This window comes from Heloderma suspectum, chromosome 6 (assembly GCF_057233095.1).
Source record: "Heloderma suspectum isolate Gila_16-S chromosome 6, 16-S_ref, whole genome shotgun sequence".
Taxonomy (NCBI): domain Eukaryota; kingdom Metazoa; phylum Chordata; class Lepidosauria; order Squamata; family Helodermatidae; genus Heloderma; species Heloderma suspectum.
This window is the reverse complement of record NC_139463.1, coordinates 104,622,509-104,637,147: the sequence shown is the minus strand read 5'-3', so window position 1 is coordinate 104,637,147 and position 14,639 is coordinate 104,622,509.

The window sequence follows — 14,639 nt, the reverse complement described above, 5'->3', positions numbered from 1 at the left end:
ACTTGAGCACGCTCCAGGAGAGAGCGCAGGACAGGAAGGCCTGGCGTGCTATGGTCCATGGGGTCACGAAGAGTCGGACACGACTGAACGACTGAACAACAACAATTACTTCGGTGGATTAACTGGTTGGCAATAGGAACTATATGAACTCCAGAATGGACTCGGTGAGTTCATATATTACAGACAAACCAATCCACATTAATCACACAAGACGGGAACAACCTGGCTAGTGTAAAAATCCATGCACAGGGCTCAAATTGTGATGGAAATTAGCTCAGAGGTCTGCTTGGAGTCTGAACTGAGGGCCGCTGTCCAAGGTTAAGCTGCAGACATGCCGGGTTGATCGAGATTGAACTGGGCTGGAGTATGAGTTTGGGGAAGTTGCAAGGGTCAGGCTAAGCAAATTGGGGTCCTAACTCTACTGGGAGAGAGAAAGAGGAAAAGAGGTTCTGGGAAGGTGAGATTGCTTGAGCGTAGAGGAAAAAGTTCAGGGAGGCTTGAAAGCAGGTGGTGTTCCAAGGCTACTCTTTGGACACAGTCACTGTGGCAAAAGGGAGGGCAGGACTGGGTTGAAGGTCCTGAGGTTTCAGTGAAGGAAAAGCCTTTAGAAAGGCTGCCGATGGGTCTCTGCTTCTGCTAGAGCAGGGACCTAGGTGGCCACAGCGGGCACTCTGGAGAAAGGGCTGGTGAGGCTTGGATTGAATCCCACATTCTGGGGCTCAAAAGTGATTTCAGTGAGGGAGAGAGAGCCTATGGATGCAACCAAGGCAACAGGACTTGTCCATGACCAAGGCGATTTCAGCAAAAGGAGCGAGGTGCTGAGACCTGTGGGTCAGCTAAGACGAGTGGGTGTTCATGCAGCAAAGTGGCATCTTGCTTTGGGATGGCCAGGAATGAAGTGTTCTGAGAGCTGGGATGGTAGGGTTTAAACAAAGACTGCAATGGGGCAATAGGCTCAAAATCCAAAGGAGGCGCTAAAACAAAAGTGGGAAATTTATCTTTGTTAAATGTATATGCTGCCGAAACAGCAGATGTGGTCCAGGCAATTTACAATAATAAACTAAACACAACAATAAAATAACAACCAAAACAATAAATGCAACAATGAAAATATCAACATAATGAAATATGAAAACTTCAAAAATGTTAAGGAGCCCACAGTAGAGTTAATACTCAAAACAACATACAAAATAATAAATGCCTGCTGAAAGAGGAAGCTCGTAACCTGGCATCTAAATGTATATAGTGAAGATGCCAGGTGGATCTCCCTGGGAAGGGCATTCCACAGATGGGGCCACGACAAAGGAGGCTCTTTCCCTGGTAGCCACCCATCGCACCTTTGTGGGTGGCGGCAGCCAGACAAGAGCCTCCGAAGATTATCTTAGCAATGGGGAAGGAACATGGGGGAGAAGGCACTCATTCAGGTGGCCTGGTCGTGAGCCGCTTAGGTCTTTAAAGGGCAACACCAACACTTTGAATCAGGCCCAGAAACTGGCAACTAGTGCAGTTGACATAGCACTGGAGTAATATGTTCGAAACGTCCAGTCTCAGTAAGCAGCCTCTGTTCTGCATGAACTTTCCAGCCTGTCCCCAGGGAGGTGGCCCCACATGTAACACATTCCAATAACCCAAGCAGGAGATTACCAATGCATGGAAAACCATAGCCAGGCTCTCTCTGTCCAGGTGAGGATGTAGCCAGTATATCAGCCGAAGCTCATAAAAGGCACTTCATGCGACTGAGGCTACTTGGACCTTGAGTGACAGAGCAGGATCCATGAGCACCTCCCCCCGACTATGAACTTGCTCCTTCTGGGGGAGTGCAGCCCCATTTAGAGCAGGTTGAATGCCGCTTAACCAGACAGCTGAATCACCTACTGGCAGAACCTCCAACTTGTCTGGACCAAATCTGTACTGGCCCTCATCCAGCCCATTACTAAGTCCATGTGCTGGTTCAGGATGGTCACTGCCTCACCTCTGAAATGCACTTATGCAACTGGGATGACAATCGGCCTACTGCAAAGATTTTACATTTTCCCCAGAGAAATACTGAGCATGTACAGAGGGAGGAGAACTTTTATTGCCTACCACCTTTTGGCTCAGGTCCAAAGTGACACAGAGGTCTGGTCCCATCTCTGGTCATTATTATACAGTAAGGAGAGCTGCGCTCTGCATGCATTCAAGTTTTGTCACCTTTTCCCCATTCTTGATCCTAGTAGAGGGTGAGATCAATGAACAGAACTAGACCTTTACTAGAATGGTTTTACATCTACAATATTTATGCTCGCTTGAACTCCAAAGTCCTGCTGCTAAAGTGTTGTGGGAGACTGCAATAACACATTTGTTGTAAAAGCAAAATAAGCTTCCCCTTTTTCAGTATTGTTTGTACCTACAGAAACTGTACTGTTTGGACCCCCGTTACAATATGCAACATTTCCATTTACCTGTGTAAGCTAGTTAGGAATTTTAGTACTATTCTGGCCCTATACTGTGCATTGTGCAAAGGACCTAAACTCCCCAGTCCCTGAGTAATATCAAGATACTGTTTTCTTGCTAAGCCTTTTACTTTGTCATATAGCATGTAAACCTATGCGAAATGATCAATCCACCAAATGTTAACCTTTGTAACTTCTTGCTGCAGTGTATTCCAGTTACCTATATTCCAAAGGATTGTTTGCAACTGTGTACCCTCATGCCATACTATTTTGAAATATATTCTTTGAGATAAGTAGAATGACTGTTAAACAATGCCTTCTGTATCTCTTTGGAATGTTAACTATCTATAGAAGTAATGTCTTTTGCCATACATGTAACCCAATATGGCATAAATCAATAAACACTGGTAGGTAACATCAGTATAAGATTATATACTCCTTCGTTGCTTTGAATTTAATGTTTTAGATGCCAGCATGATTATTCGTCAAGAGTTATATACTGCTTATACCAGCTGTAGCTAGTTAATCCTTAGCTAGGCCTGCTAAAGTTTGATTTTCTGTAAGTATTATTACAGTTCTTTTAGCGTGTTCCCTTTTGAAGTGAGCTTTGGAAGAAAAAACCCAAACTCAGTCTTCGATGGGGGAGGGACAGCACCTTCCATGTGTATTTCTTTAAACCTGGAACTAAACTAAGGGCACAATCCTGTGCATGTTTGGGCAGAAAAATGTCACACAACTCTCCCAGCCAGCATGGATGGCTAGGGAATGCTGTAGGACTTTTTTCTGTCTGAACATTCATAGAATTGTGCCCTAAATAGCTTTTAAGTTTAAATCTCCAGACATCCTTGACCAGGGTGCTGGCATCCATAGCACTTTAGAATAACACATATTTTTCCTGGGGCTTCCAGCTCCACAAAAGAAGAAGACTTTTGATGTACCAAGTGTACCACAGATGGCCAATGCATACTCCTTTTAATTAACATTTTTCTAGCCTCAACTCCCAGCCCAATAGGTGAGGAGGAGGATTTATTTGCTTATGTGCCCCACCCCTGACTGGCGAAGTAAGTTGGGCCCCTCCCCCAGGCAAAACTGAATAAAGGTGGAATAGGTTCCTTTATCTTTTGTCACACTGGATCCCCGTTGCCTCTCCTGACCAAACGAAGATGCTGCGTGAGCCCTGCCCCTGCGTTGTATTTTCCCTGTGTTGTATTTTACCTTCGGACAGCAGGCTTTTAAAACTTTGTATTAGTTTTAAATACAAAATGGAGTTTTGTGGAGCTCCCTGCCCCTTGGGGAGGCTCAAGCTAACCTGGCCCCAAGCCATGTAGGGCTTCAAAGGTTAAAACCAGCACTTTGAATTGGGCCCAGAAATGGACCCTATCTTGGCCACTAGTGCATGACAGAAGCAGTGCAGCCAGTGTTCACCTGTAGACATCTGTGCCACGGGATGGCTTGTAAGAAGCTTTGAATGCCTCAGGGGGCATGAATGCTGGCATCCCACCACATTCCTCTTCTTCACCAGAGCAGGGATCTCTGCTTGTAGTCCCTCGCCTGAACTTGGGCAATCCAAAATCAGCCACCTGAATGGGGGAGGGGGGCAGTTTAAACAACCCTTAGACTGTTAACACATATGCATGTGCACACACACACACCAGCTATCCTGATACAGATCGGCTTCTGAAAACAAACTTGGAAACAGAACTGCAAGAAACAGAAACGTGGAAGCAGAAACACTATATATTATAAATGTTCTAGCCCCAGTTAGTTGAATCACTAGCACAGGGTGTGCAGAGTTACAATTCAATAGTATTTCCCTTTTCATAGGTTTTCTATACCACCTTGATTCAAACTGCCCATTACAGATCTTTCATTCCACATCCAACAAGGGAAGCCAACCATCTATATTTGGTTGTTCCTGTGTTAATTTTATACGGTCCAACCTGTTCATTGCATCAGACTCTTTTTCTGCTTCCACTACTGTGTTATAATTATAATATCTGTATAACAGCAATACAGGAGGATATCATGATCAATGCAGCATCTTTCAATTGAGTTCATACATATAGGTAATGGTCAATAATGGTGCCAATTCATTTCCCATTGCTAAGCCACATTTCTGTGAAAAATATTCACCATTAAAGCAAAATATATTACATGGTAAACATGTAGCTATCAATCCACCAATGTTCTCAGTGCTGAAGCCATAATTAATTAAATGATAATTTTCATGTGCTAGACCTTGATCCTTTCATATGCAGGAGAAACAAGCTTGCAGAGCAACTTTAAGGGAGAACTCTGGGCTAGCAGTCGAATGGAGCCTCCAAAGTCACGGGCTTTGTTGGGAGGGTCCGTCTGGGCATGGGCCCTCGATCTTTGAGCCCGGATCTTTAGAGTTGCCCCAGCTGCCAACATCTGCCTTAATGCAAACCTGCTTCTTCCCTCTGCGCTCATTAGGCTTGCAATTACTAGGAGACCTTAGGACTCACTTCCTTAGCAGACTGATAGGGAGTGTAGTGTCAATGCACCAGACCTTTACACTAGAGGGGAGACTGCCACCTTTCCTTCCATAGTCTGCTTATTGTTTTTTCTTTCTTCCTGTACCTTTCTACTCTTACATGCTGACTGCTCTTACATGCTGGGAGCTTGCTTGCAATGACATTTTGAAGAGGGAGAGGGAAAGGCAGGAAGAGCTCCATGTGAAATACTGGTATTTCACGTGGTTTTATTGTATCTGGTTTTATTGCCCCAAACTGGAATCTTTGGATTCTACAGAAGTTTAGTAGCTTCAGCATAGCAAAGAATTCAGTCAGCCTCCACAAACTTCTTTCTCCCCCTCCACATTCATTTCTCCTTAAAAAGTGGCAGGCCTCAGATTATACCACAAGTATGGTTAGGACTATGTGACGTCATGATCCAGGAAGTGCTGGGGCATTTAAACAGGCTTAACAGTTTTTAAAGTCCTCCTCCTGCCAGAGGCACATCCTTGGTGTGAGAGGATATCTGCTCATCTTCCTAGGAATGGGTCCCTTCTAAGGGATCATTTTCCTCTTCCTCAAAATGATACCTTCCTTCCCTGAGACCCCCATTCTCTGTGAGCACAGAGAAGCTGTAACCTAGGGCATGGGACGCAGCTATTAGGTCACCGGAAGTGTGAAACTGTAAAATTTTCATTCAGTTCTTCCAAGGAATACGAAAGTTACTGGCAGTTTCTTTTAAAATAAAATCAAAATATAAAGGCACACAACTCAAAAGAACCTGCGCCTATTTTTATGACATTGGGCATGTGTAATCCCTTCCTAAGGGGCTATTCTGCTTGAAATTCTTATCCAGTTCTGACCATTAGGTTTTTTAAAATTTCCCATGAAACTTAATGGGAAGCACAAAGCCTTGGTTTTCATAGAATCATTGAATAGTAGGGTTGGAAGGGGCCTATAAGACCATGAAGTCCAACCCCCTGCTCAATGCAGGAATCCAAGTCAAAGCATCCATGACAGATGGCTGTCCAGCTTCATCTTGAATGCTTCCAGTGTGGGAGCACCCACTACCTCCCTAGGTAATTACCCAAGGTTTTCTGAACCTTGACTCAGGTTTGGTACTGAGCTGACATGGACTGACTCCAAACTGGCCTGAGCAGAAGCAGGATGTTTCCCAAAATGCTTAAACGAGGTCCGAGTGCATGCCTCCAGTGTATGTACGTCTGAATGAATGTATGTACAGTATGTATGTATGTTACACACACACATATTTTATATGTGTGTGTGTGTGTGTGTGTGTGTATATATATATATATATATATTTGGTGCGCGTGTGTGCGTGTGTGTATACACACACACACACACACACATATATATATATATATATAGAGAGAGAGAGAGGCATGCACTGACCCTTCCCCCCACTTCAACTTGGATATATACATGCAAATTTGTGTTATGGGCCTGTGCCCAGATCTTTCAAGAACCTAACAGTGCCCTTGTCCAAAGAAGAATTACTAAGGAGGCAATGTTTATTGCTAAGCTGAAACCTGATATCAATATAAATAAAGGATAAGATGAAACAACCTATGATGCTTATTAATGCAGCTTGATCAGCTGTTGAATACAGGTGCTGCTTGTTAATCTATCTTCCCTCACTGAGGTTTGGCCTGTTCCAGATTGGTTCTGGCTCAGCTGATAAGTGGTATTATAGCATACTCTTACTGAAGCTGGTGTTTTATATCGAAACATTTCACGTTTTAAAATCTGTGTGTGTGCGCGTGTGTGTGTTGAATTTTAATTTTAAATTTTAAAAAATAAATCTATGAATTGATAAACTGGACACAATATGACTGGTGGTCATTTGTTTTGGAGTGCTGCATCTGAGCATCACATCGCCTGCATATCAGCTGATTCGGAGTGTGTAAATGGATGGAGGGCCATGCAGGGCAGTGGAGGTACTTTTGCCTCATTTTTGTTTTCTGCTTTGCTCATACTGCAGCCAAAAGACTGAATATTGGTATTCCTGTTACAAACGTCAGATTGTCAAAGCCGTTCACAGAATCCAGGATCTTTTGGTAAGGGGTGTTGCATTACAGCTGCAGTCTCACAAATAGCTATCTTTATGCAGTTGTGCTCTAGCCATGTTCCACATCCAAAAATGTCCTCTTTTGCCTTCATTGTATCAGTCAGCCCATATAGACAACCATTTCCACTTTTGCTGCACTTCACATTTTTGTGAAGTACAGCAAACCTTACCTGGTAAGGGTAAAATGGAGTCTACACAGATGACCAACTACCCCAGGATGGCATCTCTCACCCCAGAGTAGGTTGGACCCCTGTTTCATCCTAACAAGTGCGAAGGAGAACTTCACCATATATTAAATCAATATGCGATAGAATGGCTGTCAGTCTGGGCTCATCGTTGCAACCACCAAGCAGGGCGAAACGAAAGACCACCAGCCTATCCCAGGCTGAGGGTGCTCACTGTGAGGCTGTTCGTTTGTCTGTGTGAACGCTCTGTAGTAGAATTTCCTCTCTGCCTAGCAGCCTTGCCCAACCTGGTGTGCTCCAGGTGTTTTGGACTACAACTGCCAGCATTCCTGAATGCAACTGGCTGGAGCTGATGAGTACTGAATTCCAAAACTCCTGGTGGGCACCAGGTTGAGGATGTCTGGCTGGCTAATCCAGCCACCAGGTTTGGTTTTTAGCTTGAGAATAATATTCTATTCTCAAGAATATTCTATAATATTCTATTCTAAGCCTAGCCGTGGAGACAGCATGTTTGCAGGAGGACATGCTTCTTCTCCAAATGTCTGGGCAGGCCAGGAGTCTTGCAGTTTGGGAAAGTTTTAACTATGTCAAGGACTAGCCCCCACCTCAGTTTTGGAGTGTCGGCATATGGGCTTCCCAAGCACCGTTAAAATTGGTCTGGAAGATGGATGTATGGATTTTGCTAACTCTGTTCTGTCGGTGTTTTGCCGATTGTTGGTGTTTTGCGGATTGATGTTAAATCCGTCAATTTATCATTGACTTACTCTGATTTTGATGTTTTCTATTTTTAGAGAGATATGAGAATGTTGTGCCATTTGCTCAAATGCAAGTGTGCATTTGTGCAGCTCCCCCCAAACAGTGAAGAGCCGGTCCACAAGCGTGCAGAATCTGCACAACTCGGAAAAAGCTGGTCTGCTGCATAATCCTCAGGTTGGATTCATAGAAATCCAGACTCATTTGAATCTGTTGCAGATTTCTCTGACATTGTTAGTCTGGAATTTAGTGTCATCAACTGACTAGAAAAATGCCCATCCTTGCCCGCTCTTGTGCATTAACAGTGGTTTGGACTTCAGATATTGGTGGGCTTACGTCTGCACAGCAAGTTACTGAAAAAGCCATTTAACCATGTACAGTAATGGTGTTCCTCCCTCCGTTTTGTACTGATGTATCATTTTCTTCCTCAGAGATTAAGAGTGACAGTTCTCTCCCAGAGGAAACGATGTCTGCCTCAAGTTCAGCTTTACAGGGAGCCAGTTCCAGCCTCTCAAGATCTGAGAGATTCCAATCCTAGCTCCCTCTGACCTGTTCCTTGCCAGAGTCTCCATCCAGACCAAGGGGTGAGCGAGCTGAATTTGGAAACCAGGGCTTTATTCATGGAGTTTTTCCACATATGAGAATATAATTCGCTCATGATAACATCTGCAGAAATCCTGCTGAAATGAATGGGAGCTGTGCAAGTCCACAGAGGAGAGAAATAGATGTTTTCAGACTTGTCAGCGACTGGGTGAATTAGTTGAAAGTGGGTTGTGAGTGTAGGCCTCGACAAGCCTTCCCTGTTCACAAATTACTACAGAAAAATGATGAGGAAATGTACCTATATGTTCTCTAATGGGTCTAATAACAATTCGGGGGTGGAATTTAGATCAGGAATGACATGGGTAGGGAAGGGTATAATATCTACCTCCTTCCCTGCTGCTACTTCTATCAGATTGACAGCCCCTGTCCCCTGCAGCTGCATTTCACTAAAAAAGAAATGTCAGGAGATCACAAATCTCCCTCATAATATAGTTTGGCCTTTAGAACATATGAACAGTAGAAACGTATGTCACATTTATACCACTGGCCTTGCTTCCCCCAGTCCTGAGAATTATAGTTTTGTGAGAGGCTAAGAATTCTCTTTTAGAAACACCTGGCCTCCCCTCACAGGACTACAGTTCTCACAGCTCCAGGAAAAAGGACTGACTCTGAATAGAATTGTGGTGTGGATGTGTCCATAGTGATGATGGGTGAACACCCCAGGCTTTGGAATCCACCTATTCTTTACAAGCTTTCTCAGGGAACTCTTGGAGAAGAAGAGGGAATTGTTTTTTTCCTGGGAATTATTTCTCAGTTTGTAATGTGAATGCACCTTCTCAAATCCCCCCACATTGTCAATTTGGGAATTAGTCTGTAAATGATCTCCTTCCATCTCCTGTACATGTCTACTTAATTCAGCTCATTGAAGAATTCCCTGCATAGCCACACTGGTTTCTTTAGGTGGCTTCCATTTTTAATTCTCATTGGACTAGATTGTGACTGCACCTTCAGCATTTCACTTTTCAGGATCTCCAATCTCTCTTGATCTTTTTTTCTTCTTCAGAATTTCTAGCTATAGGATCCTACTCAATCTTTCTCTGAGCTCTTTCAAATCAGCCTTCCTAAACTCCAGGGTATATTTCCAAGTAAGCTCAGTTTTCACAGCCCTCCGTATCACAAATTCCAAGATGACATGGTTCCTTTCCACCAAGGTTCCTGTTATTTTCACATTCTCAGTCAATGCTTCCTTGTTGGTCAGAATGAAGTCCAGGATAGCAGATCCCCCATTTTCTTCCTCTACTTTATACTTGTCAGCAAACCAAATGAACAAATTATTGGATAGTCCATTCTTTGCAGATTTAGGGGTCATCTACACGTGTGATTTAGTGCAGATGGAGAGCACTTCAGGGTCATTCACGACACATGATATCATTGCCACCACACAGCTTCCCCCTCAAAAACACACATTTTCGGAAAGTCATTTCAGTGAATATTTTTCCTTAAATGCGGCACCTGCACATTTAAGCTGCAGTGTGCCCCTGTGAGGAGGCATCAGGCGTCACTGTACAATCCCCTAGGTATTCCTGGTTGCCTAGCAGCAGTAGCCAGCCATAGATAGGGCTGGTTAAACAGAAGAAAAGGGAATCAGGACAGGGGCTCTTTAAACGGATCCAGGACTCTGAAGGAGGAGGAAGAGGTGGAGCAGAAACACAGGATAAAAGCCTGAAGGCTAGAAGCTCAGGGGAGGAGGAGCTGAAGTAAAGAGGCTTAGGAAGAGCTGCTAAAAAAAAACAACACACACAACTGGAAGGAGTAAAGACTGGAAGGTAAAGAAGGGGAGAAGAGCAGCTGGGCTTCCTTGAAGGCCAGAGACCTACAGCAGAGGCGGGGCTGCTAGTAAACCCAGAAGAGACCTACCTGTGCAGTCTGAAGCCCACAGGAATGGGTGGGTGAGAAAAAACTTGCTTAATTCCCCAGCAAGCTCAGGAACAGATCATCCTAACTCTGCAACTCCTCCTCAAGCATCAAGTATGTGAGCAGTCCCTCAGATCCTACAGCTACTGTTCTAGAGTTATGTACTCTAAACCCACAGCTGCCTGCACTGTAGACCTTCAACCTGCTCCAGCAGATACTTACTAGTGTTGCCCTGAGAGCGTACATTCCAGTCCTGCAGCTACTTACCTCAGGCTGTAACCTTGTATCCAGGCCCTGGTGACACTTACCCTTATTGATCCAGAGACTCTGCGCCTCATCCTGCAACGACTTACTACAGTTGCCTGGAGAACATCCTGATCCTGCAGCTACTGCTTTGACTGATCCTGTGCTGTAACAGGAATCAATAAAGTCTATAATTGTTGTATTTAGATGGTCCCAGGAATGGTTTGGGATGGAAAGAGGACAGAGTGACATGTTCCCCTTGGCAGAGGGGGCACACTTTGTGACAGCCCCATGCTAGCTGTGCCTAGGGGTGTGTCTGTGCCTGGCTGTGACCTTTGGTCAAAGGGTAGAGCCATCCCTTCCCCACCCCACCCCATTTCCTTATTTTCCGCCATTTGCAGTAGGACACTTCTGGGACACAGGTTTTGCCCATTCGCAATTGAAAGGGTGGACACAAGGCTATGGCTACTCTGAAGTAACACATTGTCTTCAGTTGCACTTTGCTGAGTACGGGAGCAGAGAGGGGTCAGGGAAATTTAAATATCCAGATCAGCAAATGCGCAGGCGAGTCTGCCTTTCCTCAGCTGCCCATTTTTATGTTGTGGCAGCAGGTTGGAGGAACACAGCCAGGACTGCTGTAGGAGCATTACGACCTCCTGCCTGCGTGTTTCCAGCATTTAGACTACTGACTAGAGGGCAGGGATTGGAAGATTTGTTTTCTCCCCCCTGCCCACCCTCATCCCCAAGAGGTGGCTAATAATTCCACGGGGTTTGTCCAGTCCACTCCTATCTAAGGCAGACTGGAAGCGCTGGGGACAGGGGCTGAATCTACACATAGCAGTTACACCGTTATTATACCGTTTTCATAACTATTGGCGCCCATTGGTGTCATGTGTACCAATAGTTATGAAAATGGTATGATAACGGTATAAATGTTATGTGTAGATTCAGCCAGGGACTCTGCTGTTTCTGTGATCTCTGTGGTGCCACCTGTTGGGCTGTTTGTTGCTGTGTCTGGACTTTCTCTTCTCTCACACACACACACTCCCTTTTTTCCTTCTCTTTTCAAGGGTGTTTCAGGATGAGGCTCTTAAGATGCCGTCACCCTGCCTCATTCACTGAATTAGGATGAAAAATGGCGACAGGGAGCTGAGGTCTGGAGAGTTGGTTGTGTGATCCCTCAAGATCCGTCCCAGTGATTCTACTGCGCAGCACCTTCAAGGGCGATGTCTCCCGCAGTCATTTCTGGTTGGGAGAAGCTTTTTCTCTTTTGGGGGTCAATTTTGTACTGTGCGTTTTCAAACGCTCCAGCTGCAGCTTTTTTTCAGCTGCCCTCTGCTGAAAACCTGGAGCTGAAGTCAGAGAGAGCCACGTGAAGGGCCACCCAAGACCAGCCCCTGCGGCGTGACCCGTGCAGCTCCTTGCCTCCCTCGAGGACTGCATCTCCCCAAGCTTTTTTTTGGGGGGGGGGGCTTGATTAATTTCACAGCTGCATGTTTTTAACTCCCTTATTGTGACAAGGAAAATCACTTTGGAGAGTCTGACACAGAAAAATGTAACAGCTGAGTGCCTGAGTAGACCTCGTGAGACTGATTCCTTTGGTTTTCTGAGAGCTTAATGGCGGCAAATAGCAATCTTCAAAGAGACACCAGCCTGATTCGGCCTGCTGAAGTTTTGAAATTCGAGTTCGGCAGCGGTGTGAGAGTCTATTTTTGAGAATAGCTCCCAACATTTCATCACTACAGTAATCCAATATCTGCAGGGATTGTGTTTTCCTAGAGTATCGTGGAGTTTCGTTTCTGGAAATCCCCCACCCCTGTTCTTACTAGACTCTTTTGAAGAACAGGCCTGTGCTTGTTAAGTGATGTTGAAGGTTGAACTGGCTGAGTGGAAGAAAAGTTTGTTTGACAAGTTGAAACTCTTGTTCCTGATTTAAGGACAAAGAGCAGTCTTTCTATTTTAATCTATTAGCACCACCTACTGACTAAAGCAGGCTATAACAATCACTTTAAAGCTTTTCTTTTTTTGTTGAGGTCTAAAAGATAGACGTGGCTAATTAGACAATATTATTGTAGCCAATGAAGTGAATTTAAGTTGAGAGTGATCATAAGTGTCAATGATAGTGTGATTATTGGTTCTATTTTGATTAACTTATTTTATTATTTGAATCAAGACTATAGGAACAATCAAAAGATATGAATTTTGAAGAAGTCCAAGTAGGAGAATCACAGAACCTTAAAGGATAAGTAGCAACTGCTTTGGAAGATGGAAGCTAAAGCAATTTCAATAAATGTGAAAGGACTAAATTCCCCATTTAAGGGCGCAATCCTATGCATGTTTAGACAGAAGAAAGTCCTACAATTCCCAGCATTCCCCAGCCAGCATACCTAGGCTGATTGGGGAATGCTGGAAGTTGTAGGACTTTCTTCTGTCTAAACATGCATAGGATTGTGCCCTAAGAGACATAAATTTTCAAGACAAATAAGGAGTGAAAAAGTAGTGGGTTTTTTTCAGGAAACACATACATGGAAGGCCAATTTAAGAGTTTTGAAACATATGAAAATAGGCATGATATATACAGCATCCGATAAAGTTTAAAAATCAGGAGTGGCTGTTGCAATTCAGAATAAAAACTTTCAAGCTACGTGAGAATTAGCAGATCAGAAAAGGAAGATATGTGATGGTTCAAGGAACATTACACAATCAAGAGTTAACTAATTTGTATATATGCTGCATTACAAGGACAATTCGCATTTTTTGAAAAGTTGAATCTGACAATCAAGGAATTTGCAAAGGGGGAAATACTGTTAGCCAGGGACTTTAGTGGAGTGATCAACCCAATGTTGGATTCTTCTCCAGTAATAAGAAAGCAGGGAGACTTCCCAAGTCTTTAACATTTTACAGGAAAATGATTTAACATATATGTGGAGATATAATCACTGCAATGAAAGAGACTATACTTTTTTTTCCAAACCCACATAATACTTACTCTAGAATAGACTTCTGGTTGGTCACTCCAGGAATATTGCATCAATCTGATAAAACTTTTCAGCAATTTACATTTGTGGATCATGTACCAGTGAAAATTATTTGGAACTGGAGCAACAGATCGAAAATTGGGCAATGGCAATTAAATAGTTTTATGTTATCAAATGCAACAGTGATTGAAGAGATCAAAGAAGAAGTCTTCCCCCCCCCCCAACAAATCACACATCTCATATTTCAATGATAACAGTTTGGGATGCAAACAAAGCCTATGTATGTGGAATTCTCTTAAAGTTACAGTCTCAATTGTGTAAGAACAAGAAAAATCAAGAGCTCTTGTTGAGACAAGAGTTAGAAGTCTTGGAGAAAGAACATAAAGAAGAGCCTAAATGGAAATTATGGAATAAGATACAAGGTCTACGAAAACAATTAGATTTGTTATTGACATCTCTGGTGGAGAGATCCATGAACTGTTTAAAACAACAGGTTGTTTTTTTTTAAGGGAATAAACCATTGAAAATATTGGCAAATCTGTTGAGAAAACAGCAGATGGCAAGAATCACACTGTTAGTACAATATAAAAATTAAAGGGCCACAAATTTTCAAGAAACAGCTGAGTTGTTTAGACAGTATTATCAAAATCTTTATACAACAAAAAGAAATTAGTAAAGAAATTGTTGAGAAATTCTTGTCTAAACTTAAATTTACCTAAAGTTTCATATGCAGAACATATCTTGAAGCACTAGTTAAAATTGAAGAACTGAAAAAAATAATCAATTTACTTCCAAATAATAAAACACATGGACCAGATGATTTTTCAGCTGACTATTACAAAAAGTTTTGATGTACTAGGTAACCCACTATAAAACACTATAAATTATGTTATACAACATCAAAGGATTCCTAAAACATGGAACAAAGCAAGAACAGTCATAATTCTTAAGCTGGAAAAGGATTTATCAAAACCAGATACATATTGTCCTATATCATTGCTTAATCAAGATTAAAAAATTTGGTCAAC